General features: G+C 37.0%; 1 protein-coding gene across 1 annotated transcript in view; it reads left to right on the top strand.

Annotated features, from left to right (window-relative positions):
• Nucleotides 1-386: 386 nt before the first annotated feature.
• Nucleotides 387-19013, top strand: part of FAM83B (family with sequence similarity 83 member B) — a 194368-nt gene continuing 175741 nt past the window's right edge. Inside the window, exon 1 of the mRNA XM_049653854.1 lies at nucleotides 387-495. The gene's annotated coding sequence lies outside the window, so the exon portion shown is untranslated. The remainder of the gene's footprint in view (nucleotides 496-19013) is intronic.

The raw sequence follows: 19013 nt of genomic DNA on the forward strand, positions 1-19013 counted from the left end.
CCAGCCTCTGAGCTGTCAGCACAAAGCCCGACACAGGGCTTGAACTCATGAACCACAAGATCATGACCTGAACTGAAGTTGGATGCTTAACTGAATGAGTCACCCAGGCGCCCCCTCCCCCCACCCCCCGGGCCCTGATAAAAAATTTAAAAACCACACTGCTATGTTTCCTTGATTAAGGGAGATTACTACATGCCCTTGACTGAAATTAATTTTGGCTTAGAGCTTGAAAAAAAATAATGGCCAACATACATTCACACGTGTGAGTCTGTACATAAAAGCAGCTACTTAAAATGGAACTGGAAGAGGGGAGCTACTATTCTGCCTCTTCTTTTCAGTGCCTATGTCCTCTCAGCTTTCTAGATGCCCTGGAATGTTCTGGAAGTCTGGCCTCTCTGCTGTCACACACCCATCTGTGAATGATGTTCTCCTCTACAGTAGGATGACTGAAGGGGGCAGAAAAAAGGGAAGGCCGTTGACTGAACGGTAATAGAGGTAAGAATCAACCACTTTACTTTCTGTCTGTAGACATGAGGTTGCAGAAAACAATTTGTGTGATCAGCACAAATTATAGGTTCTTTTTTTGACTCACCCCAAGCACCGAGAATGGGTAAATAGGCTTTACCTATGAAAAAATGTGAACTGACTTTTGGAACAAATTATGCTGTGGCTGTTTCCAGTGCTATTCACACAGCTTTCAAAACAAGTTACAGTAACTATTAAACACAGCCTTTTATGTTTTGCTTTAAGTGTTAAGCCTTTGAATATTTAAGTGGCTACATTGGCCCTAAGTAAATCCCAGTCTTCAGAAGTCTTCTTATAACTTTTCCACTTTTTGTAAGTCTGCTTGGAACATTTACAGTGGTTTCCATTGACTTAGCTCTCAATTCATAATAAACACATGTCTGTGGGAGGTTCTGTTTGTGTGGCAGTGTAGGGCCTGCTGACTCAGGAATAACAGCCCTATATTTAGTGAGCACAAGACAGGCATAAACTCCCTACCAGCAGTCTCACCCCTCTTAACAACACTACAGTAGCTAAAACCTTGGTTTATACATTTTGCTGATAAGCCAATCAAAATTCTTCCAACTAACTGGTAAAACATATAGTATGTGACTATGCTTTCTGAAACCAACTCTGTGTAGTGCAAATTCTCTGTACTTAACAATTGTTATAATACCCGTCCCGGATGTTGAGAGGTATAGTTGAAAGACCAAAAATCTAGGAAATAATAAGAGCAAGTGACAGTTTTTCCATAATTCATTTTATAGTGTAAGCCGCATGTCTCAGGCACTTACTATGAAACAAATAAATGGGAGATTCAAGAATGCACAAAGGCTTATCCTTCACTCTGCTTCTAAGCTGGTGCTATACTGTCCAATATAACTACTAGTCACCTTTGACTATTCAAATTTAAGTGTAAATTAATTAAAATTAAATAAAAGTTAATTCCTCCACCATAGTAGATGCATTTAAGAGTTCAGTAGTGATATGTGGCTGAGGGCTACCATATTAGACAGCGCAAATAGAGAACATTTCCATCCTAACAAAGTTCTGTTAGCACTGATCAGTTGGAACTCTGTGTAATTAACTACTTGAATACAACGGGCAAGCTAAGACGATGGTTTTTTTGTGTGTGTTTTGTTTTGCAATAGTTGAGGAGAGATACTCTTTGCCGTATTGAAATTTTACCATATTTGTTAATTAAGCCTTCAAAGTCAACACTGTGGTAAAGAATAACATGGTTAAATGTTCTCCATTCAAAAGAAGCTGTACATACCTACTAGAATTCAGGGTAGGCAGTACTTGTATTGCATTACAAATCTTCTTATTAAAATTATGATGAAGCACAAAAGTAATCCCTGCTATACATTGCAACGTGTGTGTGTGTGTGTGTGTGTGTGCGAGCGCGCAATCTTCTTTGTAAAAGTTGATAAAAATAAAAAGTTCGTCTCAAATTATTCTAAGCTAAGAACATTGCTCTAAACTGGTCTCATACAGCCATACAGGGATAAAAAACAGCCATGAGCTAACAACTGCAACAATTTCTTACTTGGGAAACCAAAGGGCATAAAATCAAACTCAAATGTGTCATCTCTGCTGTCTCAGTTTCTAGTACTATGCTTTCTGGAACTTTCTTCTCTAAACTTGACTTTCTCTTGTTCTTTGTTGCATGATGGCCAGTTCATTTGCTCAGAAGTTGATTTTTCAGGCATTATTTTGAAACTTGGATTTTATTTATATCTTTATTTTCCCCGATCAGCATATGAAATGGAAAAACCAATGTGCTACAGAGAGCAGATAGCTCTATTATAATGAGAGGTCATTTAGTCTTGATGGTTATTTTTTGCTACTAATAAACTTGATGTCGCAGTTCCACGAAATGAGAATGAAAAGGTTACAGCCCGAGAATGTTAGTGGAATTAGAGGTGCCATGTTCATCTTTACTTAGTTTTTTTTTAATAGGCGACTAAGATGCTTGGAAGAGAAGTCTCAACTCTGCATTCAAATGTATACGTATAAGTGAAATAAGTTTGCCTAAACACGCTTGTGATTTCAGCTTATGTTTGGGCATGCCTGGAAACATGGAAGGTGCTCTAACACTGTTTCTTCCTGGTCAGGTTGCCAATTCACCTCAACACCTCTGCACCAGGTAGGTAGGGTTACTGCTAAACTAGGTCAGCATTGGTGGTGCTCAGCAAACAGAACGACGTAGGCTTGAACATGCAGGAGTCAGGTCAGAGCAGGGAGTTACTGGAGGGCAGTTCACTAGCCAAGCAGGCTGCTCTTCCGGTTTGTTTGGCCAGCACAGTGGGTTTTTGTTGCTGCCATTTGGTTTGTAGAAATCTGTTTTCCCTTCATACGAGTACCTTTAGCACAGAGTCAACTCTTCACTTAGATACGCACCCCTATCTTGCCAACATTTTTACCCCAGCCACTTCATGCCATTGCACAGCCTACCTCACCCCTGGGGCACTTGAGTTTTCAATACTTGAAGTCTGACAGAGAGAGTTATAAGGGGAAAAAAAGTGTTTGAAAAGAACAATTATTTAAGTGCACATCCTAAACAATTGTGGTAAAAAATTTTAAGAACTGAAAACATCCCATATAAATGTATTTATATAATCATCACAACATACTAAACATCAAAAGTTTTAGTAAATTTAAAACCGGCCCAATTCATGTGAACTAGATTTAAGCCAGAAATCCTTCAGAGAGCGAGCCACATCTCTGCATGGGGATGATTAGGTGTCTTCATTTACTGCTTCCGTCGCTTACTGTCATTCCTTGTCTATCGTCCTTTGAAAGGATGCCTTGGGAGACATTAGACTCTTCCCCATGACTCAGCATCAAATAGTGATCATTTCTAGTAAGGCTTTGCTCTCCGCTTTACATATTGTTGTCACTTCCCTTCTCTGAGCCCTTCCCTGGGTTCTTTTCTTGGAGGCATATGGCTCGCATTCCTTCATACTTCCCCTTCTCTGGCTGGCTGCTCTCACTGCTTCTTCAGTCAAGCGGCTTTCTCTTCTCATCCTGCTCACACTTCTGTCTTCACACACCTTTTCTGCTGTGTCTGTCACTTCCTGTCCCTGAGTTCACTCTCCGCATCTGCCCTCTAGCTGTGTGGACTGGCGCTAAGGTCCTCATCTTCACTCTCTACACCACGGAAAGGCTCTTTACCCATCTCTCTAGCTGGACAGCCTGTTCCCTCCTCTTTCAGCCTCTAGGAATACAAAACAAGCTGATATTTTCAGTCCTAGAAGTGGTCCTGTGACTGGGAAGAACAGAAGAGCAAATACAATGCATAGGGGCAATGGAGTGAATAGCAACATATAGCCTCTGTGTACAAGGAGCCTCGTGTATCACAGTCCAGTTGAAAATTCGGAAAATTTCCAGTTCCGTGTACTTCATAAACTTAGTTGCCATTTTACAGGAAAAAGTAATGTGACTAAGTGGAGGACAAAATGTCTCTTGATTCTTGTACGTAAACATTCTGCATTTCCTGGTTCCTTGTTTCCACAGTGCTCATAGTTTGTAATAGGTAATGCACTATTCCTAAATTGTTAAGAAGAGATGCTTACTCAAGATTATAATCATTTCATTAGCTGAAATATTTTTAAGCCTTGACTGTTCCTTTTATTTAGTAATTTCTTTCGCATTGAGATCACATTGCTTCGTCCGGTACAGTCATAGTCTCCACACTTTTTTTTTTTTCACTAGACTACAGCACAAAACTACATTAGCGTTAAAAGAATTTCAGATTGTGTTTATAATTCTGAGAATAAATAAAGAATACACATTGGCTAGTATCTACGAACCTCAGATGAATGACTTAGAACATGTTTATGTCTTCATCTAATTTTTATACTTTTGTTTATTTCTGGGTGGCTGTGTCTCAACTCAGAATCATCTGTAGCTTAACATAGTAACCAAGAGAGAAGTAAAGAAATTGCTCTGCAAATCCCAGGCAACATCATTTATCCTGAATAACCCCCCCACCACCACCACCAAAGCACACCCCATTGTGTGTAACCTTATATTTATAAACTTCCCACAATTGTTCCCTTGGGTTAGCTCAGTGGCTCAATGTAGGAGGGTGTGCAGAGAACCTGCCACACCCTCCACACATGCCACACATGGCTGCAGTGTCAACATTCTAACACCAGATGGCACTCTTAGTAATTTATAGCTGGTCAGTCTTGGCCACATAAGGTCCCTAGAAGAAACTCCAAAACAGGAATACCTGACTGGCTCAGTTGGTAGAGTGTGTGACCCTGGATCTCAGAGTCATGAGTTTGATCCCCATGTTGGGGGTAGAGCCTATTTATAGTAAAAGAGAATTAAAAGAAAAAAGAAATCCTGAAACATCCTGTTATCCTACTATTCCTTTAAAAAACAAATCACAAAACGTATACATTTATAATTGCTTTATGGTATTAAATGTCCGTCAAAACTACCTATTCATTTGGAATAGAACACCATGTTCTACAACCACCATATTTATCAGTTTCTCCTAATGTACTGTTTTAACCAATGATGTTGTCCCCATGAATTCTTTTGTAACTTACATTATCCACTCACATCTCCATTTCCCTTTGTTTGGATGTCTGTATCTCTCTGTATCTCTCTGTTATGCTTTCCAGAATTATTCCATATGTACATAGTAGGGACACTGCTAGAACTGCTTTTAAGTTGACAGAATTGAGCTATCTTCTCACATTCCTTGAGGTAATGCATTTCCTCTAAACTCTTTCTTTCTTACAACTCTGCTGTCTCCCTCTACCTTCATTCCACAGCTAATATTTAATTAAACTGAGCCCAACTGATTATAAAACAATCATTCCTTTCCTCTTTCTACACTTGAATGGTCCAATCAGCAGAATGTTTTCAGGGAGATTCCCAACTGACTAGGACAAGCCTGGGCTGTTTAATGGCCTTATTGAGAACACAATGAGATAATTGTTTAATAAGCCTACCACTGGGCAATCAAAAGCTGTCAATCAACTTGGCTTTCATAGACAATATTGAAATCTACTTTCTTAAACTCTCTAAATATTAACCAATATAAATGACCTACTCTAAAATAATGTCATCTCCAAGAGGCCAAGCTGTGAGAGTAACACCAGACTTTCCCAGGCCTTACACATCCAGGAAACATATGATAATGAACACAGAGCAGTGGAGGGGAATGGCTGTTTACATTCATACCATTACTATATACTCAAAGATTAATTGCTCTGATGGTGGTTCATAGCACTTGAATACAAAGGTCAAGTTATAGCAAACATGGACATTGGTAGCTGAAGACACACATTGACTTGTGCCTTTGCATGAAGACTGACTTGTTCTTTACACACAGGTTGAAAGGAGAAGAAAGATGCACAGACATAAACAATACACTAATGAAGAAAAGTCAGTTTTAAGAGGTTGTAAGATTGCCTCTTTCTTTCATCCCCTCTCTGTTTCAGGGTTGCCAGAAGAAGAATAACCTCCAATATTCAATTTATAGGATAGGGTGTTCTTAGATCTCAGGGGATGTCACTGTTTGTTTTGGCTGACACTCAGTAGCTAATTGGTCTTAAACAATTTGGTAAGGGCATAAACAGAGACCTTCTTTCCTTGACATTTCCTCTGAGGCTCCATAGGACCCAAACTTTCTGAAAATTTTTGAAAAAATTGACACCAGTTTTAGATTCTAAGATCTGAGTGCTGAATGCCTTCTTTTTTTCCTATTTGCATTGATCTGTGCGTAAAAATTCTATCTGGGGCACCTGGGTGGCTCAGTCGGTTGAGTGTCTGACTTTGGCTCAGGCCATGATCTCGTGGTGTGTGGGTATGAGCCCCGCGTCAGGCTCTGTGCTGACAGCTCAGGGCCTGGAGCCTGCTTTGGATTCTGTGTCTCCCTCTCTCTCTGCCCCTCCCCCACTCACTCTATCTCTGTCTCTCAAAAAGAAACAAAAAAATTTAATTGTATCTGACTTATGTTATTGAATGTGATAATAATAATAATGGCTGACAATTATTGGTGGCTTCCTTATGCTAAACATTTATCCTCAGTATTTTAAGTAAGTTATCTCATTGAATCTTTACAAAAACCTTGTCTTGATGATCTCTGTTTTATAGTTGACAAAACTGAGACTGACACAGTTAAGTGAATAATAGATTAAACATAGTATGTCTCAACATTTTCTAATAAGTTAGATGAAATACCTTCAGGATGGAGAGTTTAAGCTCTGATGGATTTACAAAGACAAAGAAGAACACAAGCCTAATTTGGGAGAGAAAATACAGAAGGCTGATTCTCTGAAAAGATAACTTTCACAGAAACAGACACTCTGAACCCACAGCATACAGAAGGCCATTTTAATTTTCTGAAATGTAGAGAAGTAACTTTCTTTTGTTTCATTTTGATAACCATGGATCTCATCTAAAAATTAAAATACATTTCATCACGGCCAAATAGTCACACAAATACATGCATATTCATGAAAATATTCTCATTACGGAATACACATTCTTACTACATGTGATAAAGTCTGATATTTCTTGTTTATTCTGTTTTTTTCCAGTGCTGCTAGAGGCCTTTAAATTGATTTCATAAACTATCAATTGGTTATAACCTGCATTTGAGAAACAAGCTGGTTTTGCACCAAAAGGTAAATAACATCAAGATCCAAATAGCTATAACGAGTTACATTACACTTCACTACACTCTGATATCCTCTCCTACATGTGATTTATTTGTGATAGAAATGAAGAAAATTCTCTATCATGTTTGTTGACTACACTTCTGAACTGGTTGTGAATTTCCCTGTGGAAATATTGGAATGTCATCATGCGTTTCTTTTGGTAATGAGCAGCACTGCACTACAAAGTCTGGCTGCTGACAACTGAACGATAGATTCAAGAGACAGACAGAATTCTAACATTAGAATAGCAAGAGAAAGAGGAGAATAGAAAAGAAAAAAAAAAGTGGAGGTGTAGGTTGAGGAAAACAGCATCAAGAGTTACACATGAGTTTCAGACTTGGACCCACAGAGGCTTTGATGGTATAGACGAGTGAGAAGAAAGGAGAAGGCAGCACTAGCCCAGGAGAGACAGTGGGTGACAGGAGGGACAGTGGGAGAGACAGGTGAACAATAGATTACTCAGAGGTATGGCTAATTTGGGATTGATTCTGATGAGCATCCAGAAATGGAATCCAAGGGATCACTGCTGACGGACCCCAGCAGAGGGAGACTCTAGATAATGGCCATGTTCAATGTTAGACAAACAATGAAATTGTGGATCTGAAATAGTGTTTCAAGGTATAGTACACATAAGAACTACCTGGGTGAATTTGCTTAAATTCATATTCCTGTGTGGTGTTCCCATAAACTCTGATTATGTAGAAGATTCCTTGCATTTTAACAAGGCCCTAGCCCATCCATGCCTGGAGAAATGCTGTATTCAGAACAGGATCTAAATGGAAAAAGGAAAATGATGACAGTAGACCCAAAATAAGAATTTGGAAGATTCTGTAAGTTTTTGAAAAGACTAAATTTCAGTGGAATCTCATTTTCTCAAGGCTTACGAGGCAGATAGGATACCAAATCTTGAGTTGCAAGCCTGATCTTACAGAATGATGCCTCAAAGCCCAAGAATACCTTACCTGCTATGAAGATAAAACTGGCTCAGAAACTCAAACTACTGTGCTAGGTGATAGATATGATTGTATGGGACTGGATCCTGTAGAAACATAAATCTTATGAGAACCAAAAAGAATGACTTCTTGGGGCTCGGTATAAAATTTAGGGAAAATTCTAGACTATGACTGAGTAGAAGAAGGACAAAAGCAGGTCTCTCTGAGGCCGGAAGAGGAGGACATCAGACAGAACAAGGGTTTTCTAGGATAACAAAAGTGCCATGATAGACTGTTACTCATATTGTCATTTCTTACCTCTCTATGATTTGCCTCTTTTAACCTTCATTTCAAAATTATCAATGATCACCATCAACAAATGCACACTGAATGCTTGGTTTTACTCTATTACTTAGTGGGGCTAGGTAGCTAAAATCTAGCATGTATCTTGGGTTGCACTTAACCACAAAGCCCTTATAGGATTACTAGTAGATAGCATGAGATTTGGAGTCAGACTTGGGTTTGAATTCTCACTCATCTGTTTTCAATTATTTGACCATGGACAAATGACTTGACCTGGACAGGTCCTAATTTTTAAGTGTGTAAATTTGGAATAATAATATCACATATTCAGGCCATATGGCAAGAATTAAACGAGACAAAGCATGTATTTTGCACATTGCTCTTCTTACATGAAGAGCTCAATAAAGATTATCCATGATCATTACGTATTATCTGTGAGAATATTTTAACAAGTAATCTGAGACTAAAGTAGAAAGTAATCACAATTTACTGAATACCTGTTCTGTGTCTGGCACTATATTTGGTACTCAATATATATAATGTCTACTTCTCACAGTAACACGGCAAGGCAAATGTATTAATTACATCTTTCAGATGAAGAAATAAAGGCTTAAAAGGTTAGTAACAGAAAGCCACAGCACTAGTAGTGAGTTGTCCTAAGATGCTTTACCGTCAACATCTACCTCTAAGTTTGACATTTTCTTACTAAGTCATACTGTTGCCTTTACTGCTCTTCCAATATGATGCCATCTCCTTTGTCTTGGTCCTTACTCAGATATCTACATGCTCTGAGGCACTAGTAGAGAAAAATTCACTATCATTCCTGTCTGTAAGTGGGATAAGGTATAAAGGGAGAAAGTGCCTTCTCTTTTTCTGGCTTCCCCAAAGGTAAATCCAGAATACAGATCAGGCATTTTGTAAGAATGAGAATGAGTCAACAAAAACCTGCTAAATGGTTAAGGATTGAAAGTTATTCCCATAAATTCAATACCGCATTACTTAAGCATGGAAGTGTGGACAACAGTGATACAATTAGAAAGGATCTCTGCAGGTGGATGAATTTCTGAGAATTATAATTTATAATTATAAGTTATATAAAGTTATATATATATAAATTATATTATTATAATTATAATTTATAATTATATAAGTTATAATCTGAATTGCCCCACCTACTCTACCCGGGTTTTGTTGGCATTACTGCCAAAACAAAAACGAAAGCAAACAAAAACAGCAACACCTTATCTGTCTCCTTGTGGGAAAGAGGGGTCAGAACTTCAAATCCAGTCTTAGGAAAGTTTGGTCTACCTGATGGAGAGTATGTGGAGTTCGTGTGATCATAACATACTTAAGTGGGATTTGGGAATCCACTCTCCTGGTCATTGGAGCACAATATGGGAGCCAAGATTTTCTTTTCTCTTTTCAAGTTCTTCTCTACATGACTGAACAAGTGACCTGGGTGTGGTTTTGATGATTATTTCTAGAGTCTGAAGCCAAGAGAGACGTGTAGCATTGCAGCTTGCCTTTCTGGCCTGCTTCAAAAGAAATGAGGGAGATGTGCCAATTTCATTGAGTTTTAGTTCAAGGATTCTTGCACAACAACCCATTACAAATGTCTGCCTCTTTTTAAAAGACCATCATTTATAGAATATGGCTTCATGTTAATGTCAGTAGTTCCATAAATTTAGGAAAACTAAACGTATTTTCTCCAAAGTGTTTTGGAAATTTAGGAATGGGAATTTTTAAAGGAAAACATTTTTAGGTCATGCAGAGTTCTAAACATTTTTTAAGGAAGAAGATTCTCCACCACTGAACATTCTTATCTCCTATGTATCTTTGCTTTGAATTGATATTTGTCAGATATTTTCATCACGGGATTGTCTGCCAATCTAATGCTAGGAACAAGTAACTTTCATATGTGGATGACAAAGGGTCCTATTATTCTTTTATGAGTAAGTGAAACTATAGCAGGTTATCAATTCACCATACAATTGTGCCTTTTCTCCTTTCCGCTCAGTACCAAACTGAACTTAGCACACTAATAGAAAGCAGCAACTACATTAAACTCCTTCAAAAGGTTTTTTGCATCCCTTGAATCAAAACTCTGCTTTTCACAAGCTGAGTAGGGTGATTGTGGCTGGCACAAAATTGATGTATTGAAGGCTGAAGTTCTTTTTCCATAACACAAACCCAGCATGTATAGCTGTGGCTGAGCCTCCATTACTCTCCCTGCTGAGGTGTCTTCAACCAAATTCATAGGGGACCTCCTTCAGCACTTTTGAGTTTCCACATGCATATGATTTTTAAACTTTCATCCCTGATTGTCAGAAAAGTATTTCTACCAGTTATGGACACTTGCCCTTCAAACACACAAACAAAATGAGCTGTAGCATTTTGCCTGAGCAAAACGTTCTGCTGAAAAAAACATCTGCTGAACTGTAACACTTTTCATTCCCACTGACTTAAGTCAGAACACACATTGTCCACCTACCTCAGGCTTAATAGTTGTGAGCTGTCTTAGCAGTGTTCGCCAATCCCAACATACCACTTATGATGAACAGTGACCTCAGGAGAGAATTACATGACACCGAACAAATAATGCCTATTTGTAAAATGGTTTAGACAAGTATTTACATGAGAGATTCTTGACCCAGAGGCTTTTGGACTATGTGGACTCATTCCTTTCAGGGCAAGTAATTACTTTTCAAGATGAGCGTTATTAGAGGAGATCTGCAAAGGCATGTTAAGAGTTTTATCTCCAATTCATCAGGACCAGTCCTTCCTCAGTTGCATCAGGTGATTCTTCTCTCCTGGAATGCTTTATCCAGTTCACAGGGAGCTTACTTTCCTTGTCCAGATGCTGCCAGGCAGTTGTATATGTACTTGAAAATATGCTCCAAGGACAACACGTGAGAAAAATGGAAATCCTTGGTTCAATAGTGTATTCAGTTAATACACTGTAAGTTGTGGCCTTTTGATTAGCTAATGTTTCTAAAGAGGGTAGAAGGTATCATATTTTATGTAAGTGCATTGATAGAAAACTGCAAAGTGGAATAGATTGGGATTTTTAGAGTTAGAAATATGTGTTAGAAATCTCCGGTTTTGCCCTGGGTCTCCATTTATCAGTTGCGTGGCCTTGGATAGCCACATAACGTCTTGAAGTTTAATGTTTCTTTTCTGTCAAGTGCAATTTATAATAAATTTCATTTACCGCTTAGAATTATTATGGATAACCCATGATATAATGTTTCTAAAACAGTTAGAAACAGCAAGGTTCCATAATTATCTGTAGGGTCAAACTCTTCGTTTTAGACATGAGAAAAATAAAGCCCAGAAAACTTGGTGGCAGAGCTGGGACTAATATCTGAGACTCTTAACGAAATTGATGTAACAGATGAATATATGTTTCCTAATCTAGACTTCAAGGTGATTATACACTATTAGATTTTTCTCTCAATAAATAATTCACTGAATATATTATTATATATTACCAACATAAAAGAGAATGTGGTCCCATGGTTGTCCCCTGAAGGGATGACCAAGTGTGAATGACAGATATGCAGAACTGGGGTATGGGTTATAAGAACATATAGCTGCTCATTGAATGATATTCCCAGAGAGTGATAGTTTTCATTAATCTGAGAATGACTACCCAGCCAATTCTTTGGGTTGGGGGAGTCTATAGATCTCTGGAAGTTCCCTCTCACACAGGACTTATTGGTTAGCCTGCCAGAGGAAGAGAATCACTCAGTGTTGTATCTGAGGAGACAGGGTAGAGAAAGCTTACACAACTTTAAGGATCGCAGGTAGTAGTTTTAATGTTTGGGGAGTATCTATAAATAATCCTTCCTACTGAAGTGTAATCTGCCACTAAGTGACCATCTGGCATTTGAAAATTAGTTAAACATTTCCTAACTTCATTTTCCTCAGCTGCAAAGTGAGGACAATAATTTTCCTACCTGCCTTCTAGGGTTTCTTGAGACTTGAATGAAATAATAATTGTGAAAGTGCTTTAGACACTATAATGTGCTATAAATTTAAGGAGAATTTTTATACTGAAGTACTTTTGTTGTTAGGAAATTTCATCTTCTCACTTAATGTTTTATTTTTCACTAAAAATAGCCAGAATATCTCTGCTGGGATATTTTCTTTTAATATCCTTTCCGAACAGTTTCTCTACTTTTGAAGAAGGGTTTCTCTACTTTTCTTAAAATAACTTTCAATTTCAATGGAAAGTTTTCATATTACTGAGAGGAGAGGCCTCCAGAATGAAAGATTATGATGTTAATATTTCTATTGATTTTATCCTACTAACAGGAAGGATTACAGTCTCTAGGGAATACTTGTGAGATGACCTAAACTGTAAATTATTTTTAATAGTCTATATTAAAAGTTACTTATTGAAATACTAGTGGCAAGGTGTGGAGAGCTGTGTTTCTGCATGAATATATCTGAGGAAGTGGAAAATGTCCATGGAAAGTGAAAAAAATGATTAAAATTACTGGCCATGCTTAGAGAACATATTTCCTTTTGTAAAGTTTATATAGATAGGGGTTCCTGCCAAGGCCAGTAGACAACTCACCAACCACACCCTCCACCTTGTGCTCAATGGCAGTAAGCATGATGTCCATGTACCAAATGTCAAATTGGTGTTTCATCAAAAATGATTATCAAGCCACCTGATTGTTTTATTCCCTTCTTTCTTTAACACAATGAATTCCAACTCTAAGGGTTGTTTCATTTACTCATTCAACAAATATCTACCACACAAACACCGTATATCTATTTTCTCAAGAAGCTTGGAATTTAATAGAGAAGCCATCTAAAACCTTATATGTAGATTAAACAAATATCAGAAAAGAATTACAAAGTAATGAAATAGGTTAAAATAAGCAGAAGTATTTAGAGGTGGTAGCACTTGAGTTGGGCCTTTAAAGGTTGAAGACAACCCTAATTAGTAAAGAAAAAGGAAAATAATACAGATGTCTGGCAAAACAAATATAAAGGTATAAAAAGGGAGGAGGATATTGTGTCATTCATGAGCAAATACTAATCTTGTTTACCTAGAGCACAAAATAATATGGAACAGAATAAGGGCCTAATTAGGTGTGGAAGATTTTTAATATAAACCTATATCAATTTGCACTTGAACTGGAATAAATTGGAGAGCCACTATTAAACCATAATGTTAAGATAACTAAATGATAGCATTTGCAAAGATCAGAGGGATTCATCTATCAGTACTGATAGGCTTGGTCCTGATCTCTATTTCCACAGTGGAGAGATATTACGTGACTGTGAGTGGGACAGAAAAATAGACAATTTTACAATGAGGAGCCTAATCCGCACCCTATGTGTTTGATGGAAGCCCTGAGCTCCCCATTGTCATCTGGGGAAAGTGAATTGAAAGACAGTGAAGCAATAGCCTGCTTCAGCTCAATGTATTTGTCAGATAAGGGACATGAAAATAACCCAGAAGGAGAAAAAAATCCTTTATTTCAAAAACAGGTATTCTCAAAGAGAAGGAAGTAGAAGTGGGGGTATAGAAGGAGGTCATATTTATAACAAGTTTTTTAGAAAATAAAAGCCATACCCTGCTGTTTCTCTCACTCCCACCCTACTTCCATTTGAGAATAACTGATATAAACAAAAGCTTTTATACCAGAAAGCTCCATGCAGCTCCAGTCACAATACCAGAAAGATATATCAAAGCGGAAAGAAGATAACTTCTAGAGAAGGACAAATAATATGAGCTAAGGGGACCAAAAGGATCAGAAAGCTTCAATCTCAAAAAATGAAGGGTCAAAAAATGTACTAGTTAATGCTAAAATTCTAAAGGGCATGGATAATCTGCCTGAATAACAGAATCAATACCTGGAGTACTCTTTTTTTTTTATTAAAATTTTTTTTAATGTTTTATTTATTTTTGAGACAGAGACAGAGCATGAGCAGGGGAGGGGCAGATAGAGAGCGAGACACAGAATCGGAAGCAGGCTCCAGGCTCTGAGCTGTCAACACAGAGCCCAACATGGGGCTCGAACTCATGAACAGCAAATCATGACCTGAGCCAAAGTTAGACTCTCAACCGACTGAGCCACCCAGATGCCCCAATACGTGGTTTGAAAAGGAAGGATTAGGGGGGCACCCGGGTGGGCCATTTAGGCATCCGACTTTAGCTCAGGTCATGATCTCATGGTTCTGGAGATCAAGCCCCACATTGGGCTCTCTGCTGTCAGCACAGAGCCCGCTCTGGGTCTTCTGTCCCCCTATCTTTCTGCCTTTCCCCTGCATTCACTCTCTCTCAAAAATAAACATTAAAAAAAGGAAGGATTAGGATAATTTTAAAAAGGGTTATTCCAGACAGTTCTCTACACCCTCATAGTTGCACAGACTGACAACATTAAGAGGCTTAGGAAGAATATTAAATAAAAATGTGTAGTTGACACAGCTATATACCCCTATTAATCAAAGCTAAGATGTTTTTGGTGAGAAATGGAGCCATAGCCTTCACTGTTAATAGAAGGAGGTTACTAAAGATTTTTTTTTTTCAGTAAGAAGAAGAAAAAAAAAAGATTATTATGTGCTTACTGAATATTAGGCACTCAGTTCTGCCAGGAGTCATTTCATTTATTCTTCATAGTAACTCTGTTGCAGATGTGAAATACGAAAATAAGAAATTTATTCAAGTCAACTTGGGCATGAAGAAACATATCCAGGGTCTGTCTACAGATGTCAGTGCTCATATTTTTCTGCGATGTCACAAGTACTTAGTCAACAAATATTTACTGAGTGCCTACTACGTGTCAGGCACTGGAAACACACTGCTGAACAAGGCAACAGTCTCCCTCTCATCATGAGGTCTAGACAGACAAGCAAATCTATAATAAAGCAGGAGAGAAAACTGCTGTGAAGAAAAATAAAGGAAACAGAGCAATAAGGTTAAGGGCAGGTATTCTATAAAAGAGCTAATCAAGCAAGGCATCGATGAGCAAGTGATATTGTAGAGAATATTTGAGTGAAATGAGTCAGGGGCACCTGGGTGGCTCTGTCAGTTAAGTGTCCAACCTTGGTTCTGGTCATGATATCCCGGTTCATGAGGTTGAGCCCTGCATGTGGCTCTTTGCTGTCAGTACAGAGCCCCCTTCACAATCTCTATCTCCCTCTCTCTCTGCCTCTCCCCTGCTCCTTTGCACTCTCTCTCTCTCTCTCTCTCTCTCAAATAAATAAACATTAAAAAAAAAGAAAGAAAGAAAAAAGAAATGAGGCAGTGCAATGAGGACTCTGCTAAAAGTGAATCCCAGACAGAGGATCACAAAGTGCAAAGGCAGGGAAGCAAGAAAGAGATTGACGTCTTTAAAAAACAACAAGACAGGGTGACTAGAGCAGATGGTTGTAAGAAGTAAAATTTTTTCCACAGCATCAGTATTCAGATGGTAGTTGAAGCCACTTGTTTGATCATGTAGAGAGGGAGAAACTCAATATTTAAAGAACAAGCAAAGGAAGGTAAACTGGAAACAGGTTGAAAAAATAGAGACGTCCAAGTAAAATCTACAGAGGGTGACAGGACTAATGGAAGAAAAAGGGACAGAGTATTGCAGGAAGGACAAGACGAATCCTGTCAAATGCAGCTGAAAGTTAGATGAAGATCAAAAGATGTCCATTGTATTGATCAACATGGAAATCATTATTTTGGTGATTTTATAGCAATCCAATGGAGGAAACATAGCATTTTCAATAAATCGTGATGGGGTAATTGGTCATTCCTAGGCAAAATTATGGAATTGACCTAAACTCACATCTTCTAAAAAAAATTAACTCAAAATGGATCATGAACTTACATATATAACACAAAACTATGAAACTTTTATTAAAAAAAAACTAACAGAAGGAACTTGGGGGGATCTAGGGAAGCAGAGTTGTCAGACTGTAAAATCATAATACAGAAAAGCAAAAAGTGATAAAGTAGACATTACTGAACTTTTGATATGTGAAAGATCCTATTAACAGGATGAAAAGACAAACTACACACTGGAAGAAAATATTAGCATATAACACATCTGACAAAGTTCTTTGCTGAAGAAGGTCATCATGAGGATGTAACTACCCATTTACCCAGGCTCTGGACCCAAGCAATTGGAAGTTCCTCTCTCTCTCCTCTGTCCTCAGAAAGTACATTCTGCCCACATTTTGGCAATGGGAGCCATTCTAAGGACACAGTCTTGAGAGAACAATGTGTTGTCAAGGCTATCTGGATGACATATGTGACTGAATGCTGTTAACGTCTCTATTTAAATTTCTAAGATTTGGGCAGGCAGGTATGGAGATACACTTGTCTCCCAACCACCCAAGACACACCTCCTACGTAAGTTCCCTTGTTTATTAAAACTGCCATTTACCAATACCAAACAGAGATGGTCTGCCTCTTTGGTCTCTCCTTGCCTTCCATGTACGAGGGACTGTTTTCAAACCCACAGTCTTGTGTTAGTACATAAAGAACTCTCAAAACTCAATGGTAAAAAAATACATATGTATAAAATTCCAATTTAAAAACGATCAAAAACCCATTTTACCAAAAAAGAGCTATGGGTGGTAGACAAGCAAATAAGCACACAGAAAGACGTTCAGTATCATTAGCTATCCAGAAAATGCAGGTCAAACCACAGTATATCGCTACTCACCTAATAGAGCAGCTAAAGTAAAAACAAATAAAAAAACATACTTTGATTTTTATCAAGTATTTCTTAAGCACAAAGTATTTATTGACATCAATATTTATTGGCAGGTACTGTGTTAAGATATTAATACAGTTTTAAAAATAAACTTTTGTCTGAAACCACTTTGTATACATTACATTGAGTATTACTTTTAAAAAAAGGCATTTGATATAATTAAATTGTCCTCTTTTCAAAATAACCATTATCTGGAAATATGTTATAAACATAATGTATCTAGCTAGAAAATAAGAAAACCAAGCATTAAAATCAATCAGTTGAATCTAGTATAATTTAGCTCTTCTAAAGTATTCTATCATCATTATTTTTTTTGCCAAAGCCTCCTGTTCCAGGGAGACAATGGTAAACTATTATGACAAGGTATAATCCGTCATGCACCCCACCACAATGTGAATAGAAGTGGTTTTTTTTTTGTAATTTTAAAATTCAAACATTTAATACATTGTGTTAAAATGCCCTGTGACATTGCATTACTACTAAGTGTGGAGAAGACATCTAAAATAATTCTGTATGCAAACTCACTTTCAATTTTGTAGTTTGGCAATGGATTTGGAGAAGCATGAAAATGAAGTTTTTAAAAATTACTTTAAAAATATTTACAAATTTCAATAGTCTTTTTTATTGTTTTATCCCATTGTTAAGTATTTTAATTTTTATTATGATAATGGCAAAGCATGGTTAAGTATAAGGAATAATATAATAAACATACATGTACCTACCAATTAGTTTTGATACTTGTTATCTATGTATCAAATTTATTTCACCTATTTTAATTTTGAAAGAAGGATTAGAGATTCATTTGGAGCCCACTATGTATATCTTCCCAATTTCATTACCCTACCTCCTTCTCTCTATAGACAAAATCACTGTCCTATGTTTGAGGTTTATCATCCCTATGCATGTTCTTATAAATGTAACTTACATTTATATTTCTATAAACTAAATATAGTAATTTTTAGCAATGGTTTTCATGCTTTTGAACTTTATATAGAGTACTAACACAAGTTGTTTTTCACTCACAATTATGTTTGCAATATATAAATTGTCATAAAAGTAACTCTAACTCATTTTTTTTTTTTTTTAGCTGTCAGGGTAGTCTTTAGTCTGAATATATTACAATTTATTTATTTTCCCACTAATAGAAACTTAGATTGTTTCCAATCTAGGGCAGGTCAGCAATGCTACATAACTACAGATGAATTTGAGGGAGGAGTTCCCTAAAGTATATAAATTTGGGGTTTACAAATCTTCAAATTTAAGAGATACCTCTTTACAGTGGTTATCTCAATTCATAGCCCAACTAGTAGTATTTGGGAGTTGTCATTTCTCCATATTATCACCAAGATTAGTGTTGGATAACCATTTAAGTTTTTTCCTAATCTGATGAGTGCATAATGGTACTTTGTTATTATTTTTATTTACATTTCCCTAATAACTTCCTATATATATCAATATATTTCATATATTTATATATTTTATATCTCAATATCTTTCATATGGTAATGGCCATTCATATTTCCTTTTTTGTGAATTGTCTGCCCATATCTTTTTCTCTCATTTTCTTACTACACTATTTCTTTTTCCTATTCAGTTTTTGGACTTATTTATATTTCTTGAACATAATGCTTTCATTAATTACATAAAGGAACCTGGCTTATACATTATTTATAATGTTTTAGGTATATTAGGTATATACCTATTTAACATATATGCCTAACATTATAATATATACCTAATATATACATACATATATATATATATATATATATATATATATATATACCTAATGTGATATGCCTATCACTGACATGATACCTAATCTTCTAACATTATAACATATACCTAATATATAATAT

The sequence above is a fragment of the Panthera uncia genome (assembly GCF_023721935.1).
Source record: "Panthera uncia isolate 11264 chromosome B2 unlocalized genomic scaffold, Puncia_PCG_1.0 HiC_scaffold_24, whole genome shotgun sequence".
In the NCBI taxonomy this organism is placed as follows: Eukaryota; Metazoa; Chordata; class Mammalia; order Carnivora; family Felidae; genus Panthera; species Panthera uncia.